This window comes from Sturnira hondurensis, unplaced genomic scaffold (assembly GCF_014824575.4).
Source record: "Sturnira hondurensis isolate 20B ecotype Veracruz unplaced genomic scaffold, ASM1482457v3 Scaffold0003789, whole genome shotgun sequence".
NCBI classification, from domain to species: Eukaryota; Metazoa; Chordata; class Mammalia; order Chiroptera; family Phyllostomidae; genus Sturnira; species Sturnira hondurensis.
The window spans coordinates 21520-28892 of record NW_028076420.1 but is presented as its reverse complement, the minus strand read 5'-3'; the positions used below and the strand labels follow the sequence as shown (position 1 = coordinate 28892).

Below are 7373 nucleotides of genomic sequence, written 5' to 3'. Positions count from 1 at the left end.
AAAATTATATTTAAAAAAAAAAGAACTGTTAGGAGGATATTCTAAGAACCCTGAAACACCAATCCAAAAGAACCTGTGGTACAGGTGTTCAATGAAGACACCAATGTTCATTGCAGCACAATTTACAATAGCCAAGTATTGTAAGCAACATAGATGCACACCAGTAAATTAATGGATCCAAAAACTATGGTACATTTACACAGTGGAATTCTATGCATCAGAAAGAAAGAAGGAGCTCCTACCCTTTGCAACAACATGGATGGAACTGAAAAGCATTATGCCAAGTGAAATAGCCAGTTGGTGAAAGACAAATACCATATGATCTCACCTTTATCAGAAACCTAAACAACAAAACAAACAAGCAAGCAAAATATAACCAAAGACAGTGAAATAGAGAACAGGGGGACAGTGACCAGAGGGGAGAGGGGAGGGAATTTCAGGGGAAATAGGGGAGGGATTTAGAGGAACAAATACAAAGGATACATGGACAACAACTAAGAAGGGTGGAAATGGGAGGCAGGGCGGAGAACGGGGGGGTGGGATTGGATGGGAGTAATAGACAGAAAACAGTACTTGAAAAATAATTAAATAAATTTTTAAAAAGACAAAAAGAATAGAATCAAAGCATTCCTCTGTAAAAATAATCATCAAGTCACAAAGGAAGACAGTAAAAATGAAAGAAAAGAGCAAAGAAACTACCAAACATCCAAAACAACAATGAACAAAATGACTGTAATCCTTAGCTATCAATTACTTTAAGTGTAATGAATTCAATTCTCTTATTAAAAAACATAAGTTAGTCAATACTATTGTATTTACTACCTTTGTATGGTGATAGATAGTTACTAGACATATCAGGCTGATCATGTTGTAGGCTATATAGTTGTAAGATCACTATGTTGTACACCTGAAACTAATATAATGTTACACATCAACTATAATTTAATAATAGTTACAAAGACGGAGTGGCTGAATGGTAAGAAAATAACTAAATAAACCAATATGCTCCCTACAAGAGACTCACTTCAACTTTAAGGACATACATCAACTCAAAGGGACTGAATGAAAAAAATATTATATGCAAGTGAAACCCCATAAATATTTTATGCAAGAGCAAGGGTTCAACATATATGAATCAATAAATGTGATACACCACATTAATAGAATGAAAGAAAAAGTATATAATCATCTCAGTGCACTAAGAAAAAGCAGTTGGCAAAATAGAACAGTATTTTTTCTAATAGTTAACTAGCCATGCATTCCTGTAATAATCCCCACATGGTGAAGGTAGAGAACCCTTTTAATGTTTGGTTGGTGTCTGCTTACATGTTTCTGGGAATTTTGGCAGCAATACTCACAAGTGAGATTCCTCTGTGGTTTTAGTTCTGTGAAATATTTATCAGGCTTTAAAATTAATAGAATAATTGCTTTATAAAATTATTTTGGAAGTTTTTCTTTCCTGTCAATAATTTGAGCAACTGTCCTCAGAGGACATCTGGTTTTCATCTTCTCTTCAGGGTAGGGAAGGCATGGTTTTAGAGAAAAACAATGTTTCTTCTACTTTGGTTCCTGCCAAACCCCATGGCCCAGTGACACAGCACTTAACCATTTCCACAACTTCCTGGGAAACCAGAAACATGAACAGTGTCTTACAGCTGTGATTTATGTTACTGTCATTTCCTCCTTGTGAAGTTCCCTGGCATCTTCTTTGGTGGGACTGGGTATATTTGGGTGGACCATATGATAGTGATGAGAATGGGAACTAAGACCAGAAGCTGTCAGTTCATTTTCTTGCTTTACAATTTGATGACTTTCTATGGGAGTCCACATTTCCCACCTCTGTTACGTAATTCAACTACTATCATGGCTGGAATGTCCTCTCTACCTCTCAAAATTCTAGCCATGTCTCCCACCAGTGTGCACATTCTGACTGACTTAGACATTGTTGCTCATTCCTTTATATATCCTCCATGGACCCGCTATCAAGTCAGGAGAATGCAGTCGGTATGGGGGAAACTGGACTCAAGTCCTCACCTATTTTCTAATGCAAGACATCGAATAAGTCACTTCATCTTTGGGGGATTTGGTTTCCTCATCTGTAACAGAGGGCTATTATTATGCATATTATAAGGATATTTAAAAAATTTAAAAAGACAATAATACATGTGATAGAATAAAAGTACATAAGCACTTGGTGTATTTGACATTTAATGAAATACTCTCTCTGGAACTATATGGCACATTTTGAACTATGTGGCACCTGGCACTTTTCTTTTGTGTTGACTATTGCTACATTTATTTTTTAATTATTTAACTTATTTTAATTTTTACAATTATTTCAATTACAGTTTACATTCAATATTGCTTTTTATGAGTTTTGGGTTTATAGTATAGTGCTTAGACACTCATATACTTTATAAAGTGGTTCCCCCAATATTTCCAGCATCCACCTGGTACCGTACATAGTTATGACAATATTATTGACCGCATGCGCTATGCTTTACTTTACACCCCTGTCACCATTCTGCAATTACAAATCTATACTTCTTAATCACTTCACTTTTTTATTTAGCCTCTCAAACTTCCCACCCTTCTGGCAGTCATCAGCCTGTTCTCTATGTCTTGAGTCTGTTTACTGTTCCATTAAAAGAAAAACTAATGTTTGCATGCATACTCTGTAGTAGTATGACAACATGCCGAAAGTATCCCAGCCCATGTGCTTTGACTGACAGAAAACTAAGAGAGACTCATAGGTCGATTTGCGTGGACATCAAGTTGAGTTTGTATAAGTTTCTTTCTTCCCCAACTGGAATTTTCATTCTCCACTATGACCCGCTTTCTTGAAATTTAGTCCTTATATCAGAGTCGTTTACACGATTTCATTTATTTCTGAGCTTTATCAACTACAGTCTGATTTACACTCTGCTAATTTTTTAAATCCTCACCTGAGTATATGTTTATTCATATTAGAGACAGAGAAAGGGAAAGAGAGAGTGAAAGAAACCTCGATGTGAGAAACATTGATTGGTTGTCTCCTGTATGCACCCTGACAGTGGATGGAACCCACAACCTTGGTATGTGCTTTGGCCAGGAATTGAACCCACAACCTTTTTTCTTTTGGTGTTCAGGACAACACTCCAACCAACTGAGCCACCAGGCCAGGGCTACTCTGCTAATTTTGCTGCAAAGTTTCATATCTTCCTTGGACAATTTATTGAATACTTCCATTAGAGTGTCCCACTAGACTCCTTTAAACATGGCCCAAAATGGAACTAATTTCTCTTAAATTACTCTCTTTTTACTAATTTCAATAAAGGTATCCTTTATTATCCTAAAAATTACTACATTCTATTATTTCTATTTCCACATTACTTTTGCCTCTGAATTCTTCATCTATGTATTCACCCTTGCACTCCAGATTGCTCTGAGATGCCTAATTAAACTCTTGGTCTAGCCACTCCTTACTCTTCCCTTACTGCTCTCTCTCCTACCTAGCCCTTCTTAAAGAAAAACTCTCATCACTGTTTTATGCAAAGCCCTGTATCTTGTTTTCTTACTGATTAACAAGCTTCTGTCCATTCACCTATCTAGTATCTATTTATTTATTCATTCATAATGGAAGATATTATGAACATCATTGATCCACTACCCAACCTTAAAATTAAGACTTTAGTCATGGCCTACACGGTGCTGAACTTCCATTACCTCATGTCCCCACTCTTGAACATCCTCTCGTCCTGAGTTCTGTACTGATGTTTTGTTTTTGTTTTTAATGTGCTTTTATTACATCCATGTGTATCCCACAAAGTGAATTTTTTGGTTATTTTACTTGCTTATAATCTCGTGAAAATTTTATCCACAGTAGTATTTTGAAACTTACATGTTTTCAGCATATATTATTATGATAAGAACAATCAAGTTATAGTATGGCTCAATCAAATTGCCTTGGGCCATTCAGAAAATAAAAGGTTTCTGTATTGGCTGCAGTCACTGATCCCAATTAGATGGACATTGTGTTGATATTACACAAAGGGGTGTCAGGAGGACTGTGTCTACAACAATGTCTGGGATCATTTCTATTTCTATGTCCAGCAGTAAAGATGAATAGAAACTACATCAACAATAACAATAACAAAAAGAGGCAGTACTATGTGGCCTCCCCTCTTCTGAACTCCATGGTTGTGGTAATGCCACTTTTTCTCTTCAGTTCTCTTAGTCCAGTGAAAGTAAGTTCTTTCTGAAGTTAACTTTTAAGTTACATCACTATTCATGTTTTATCACCTTTAGTTGCTTTCAGAGTACATCTATGCATCTAATTTTCTGTTTTAATTATTCTTTGTTTAAACACTATGCATATGAATTCTGACTGGCTCCTGGGTGAGTTTATGACAACACCACGTACATATGATGGGTGAGAAATAAAGTCAAAGCTGATTGCATCTAATCATTATCAGATTACATTTATTCATTCCACCTCCACCAACAGTTATGTTCCTTAATGACAAACCTTGGGAAAAGCAGAGTGATATGTTAAGACAGTCCTTTCCCTCAGGTTTGTGTGCAAAGTAAGGATGATTAGACATAAAAGTCCAAAAATGACTTTTGAATGGTGATTTATAGCCTCCAAATCCTGAAATACTGTGATCCTCAACCTATGACAGAGACAAGCCAGACATTATTTTTATCATGGAGATCTGGACAGCAAGACTCCAAAATTCTCAACTTTGCTCTGTTAATTAGTAACAAAGCTGGGACAGATCCCAATATTCCTTGTCTACCACTCTGCCAAAAGGAGCAATAATGTGCACAAACTGATAATGTCAATACAACGTCTTATTGAACTGTTATAAGATTCCAGAGAAGAGGAATGTAGTAGCGGTAAAGAAGAAAGGTGGCTTATCAGGTAGGGAAGACATTGGGGATGGATTTCCAAGTGCATTTTAATTAGTGACTGCAGTCTGTAGTGTATGAGCTCACATTGCTTACATGGAGATTCTCTTGCTGAAGAGTTTCCCCAGGGCAGCCTTCATGTCCCGATTTCTCAGACTATAGATGAAAGGATTTAACATTGGGGTTACTGCGATGTACATCACAGTTATCACAGCATCTTTTAAGCTGTAACCGATCAGAGGGCAAAAGTACATGCCCATGACTGTCCCATAATACAAAGAAACCACTGTGAGGTGGGAGCCACAGGTAGAGCACACCTTTGGTGGATGGGACACGTAAGACTGTGGAGAAGACCTTAACATAGGACATGATGATGCATGGCAATGGCACAGAGAAAACAGCAACCTCAAGGAACCTCATCTTCACATTAAAGTGGATGTCAGAATAGGACAGCTTGAGCAAAAGGATAGTGTCACAGTAGAAACTGGCCACCACTTGGTTGCCACAGAAGGACAAAGTAGCTGTGAGCAGAGTCTGGGGGAGGGCACTGATGTCTCTAATCACCTAAGACCCAATAATTAGCAAGACACAAGTTTGTGGGCTCATTGTTGTGTAATGAAGTGGGCAGCTGATGGCCACAGTGTGGTCACATGCCATCACATCTATGATATAGCTATCTGTGTTACCCAAGGTAATAATGAAATACATCTGTGTTAGACAACCCCAAAGGAGATGGCTTTGGTGCTCAAGAGATACTTGGCTAGCATCTTAGGGATAGTTACGGAAGAAAAGAAGATGCCAACCAAGGAGAGGTTATCAAGAAGGAACACATTAGGTTGTGAAGTCAAATGGCCGAGATGATGAGCAGGTTTCCAATCACTTTAATGGGGTAAGTGAAGAGGAAGAGGATGAAGAAGAATTCTTCCTGTTCCCACTGCCTGCTGACTCCCAGGAAGATAAAATCCAGGGTAGACGATCTGTTGTCTTCTCCCATGGAATCTTCAGCAGGAAAAGGGAGAGGAATCCAAATTTATTAATGAAGTTATTCTGTGTAATAATCATCCTCAACCACCTCTTTTGACTCCCTTATTTNAGTGAGACCAGGGAATTTATTTCCCTGCTATTCCATTTTTTAAACTAGACATTCACGTTTGATAGGCTTTTATCTTGACTTCAAATCTTCAAATATATGTAATCATAATGTTTTTCCCATCAACCTTCTTTTACTTTTCTTTATTATTTCCTTGGCTGACTCATCTAACTCCATCATGGCTTCAGTCTGCTTAGTAGAATCTCAGGTCTGTATTTGTGGGCTTCAACTCTTTTTTCCATATTTCCACATTCAGTCACCCTGTCAACCTGTCTGGCCAAATCTCATACTCTGTGCATCCAATGTAAGTAGACTGCAAATGTGTTTGGAGGAGGAGGACCATATCTTGTTTATTTTTATCATTTCAAACAAGATTATTATGGAATATTTTTCATTCCATGCACCAATGTGTTTGCATATTGAATTGAATTGAATTCAATTTGAATTGAATTATATTCAGGTTTATTTTATAGGTTCTCCACACATGGGATGTTCACAGGCACACTCACCTAATTTACTCCTCACTTCTACATCTGATCTTATTGATTATTTATTTAAAATAATTTATAAGTGCAGCATTATTTACAATTGCCAATAGCTGGAAACAGCCCAAATGTCTGTCAGCAGATGAGTGGATAAAACAACTATATGACATTTACACAATGGAATTCTACTTGGCCACAAAAAATAAAAACATTTTATCCTTTGTGATGATGTGGACAGACTTGGAGAACATTATGTTAAGTGAAATCAGCCAGTCAGAGAAAGACAAATAACAAATGACTTCACTCATATGTAGAATCTTATGAACAAACTGAACTAACAAGCAACATAGAGACAGACTGATTGATAGAGCACAGGATGACAGCTCTGGGAGAAGTTTAGGGGTAGAGAAATGGAGCAAAAAAGGAAAAGGACTCATGGACACAGACAACAGGATGATGATTGTGGTGGGGCAAGGAGTGGGTGGAGATGGAAGAGAGTATAAGGGGGTAAGTGGTAATGGAAGAGTACAATTAAAAGAAAAGAAAAGAATTCATAATGATTTTTCTAATTATTGTCTCAGTGCTTCAGTTCTGACCACCATCATTTTCTGCCTGAAATATTGTAGTGCTTTCTTAACTGCTTGACAACTGGTTCCCTCTCCTTTGGTCCATCCTGAGGCATATTAATTGTGGCAGACCATTAGCTGCTTACCCAAATCTGAATCCCACTTGGGCAGTCAGCTAGACTATATTGCCCAACCTCCCTTGCTTTGAGGCATTGTCAAGTGACTGAACTTTAGCCAACCCACCCATGTGTTCCAGTTCTGGCTTTTCTTCACCCTCTATTGTCAACTGATGGGAATGGCCAGGAGGCAGAATGGGGTGGCTGAGCCACAAGGCAGAATAAG

General features: G+C 37.7%; 1 pseudogene; it reads right to left on the bottom strand.

Annotated features, from left to right (window-relative positions):
* Positions 1 to 4982: 4982 nt before the first annotated feature.
* Positions 4983 to 5884, bottom strand: LOC118984692 (olfactory receptor 1A1-like; annotated as a pseudogene).
* Between the last annotated feature and the right edge of the window lie 1489 nt (positions 5885 to 7373).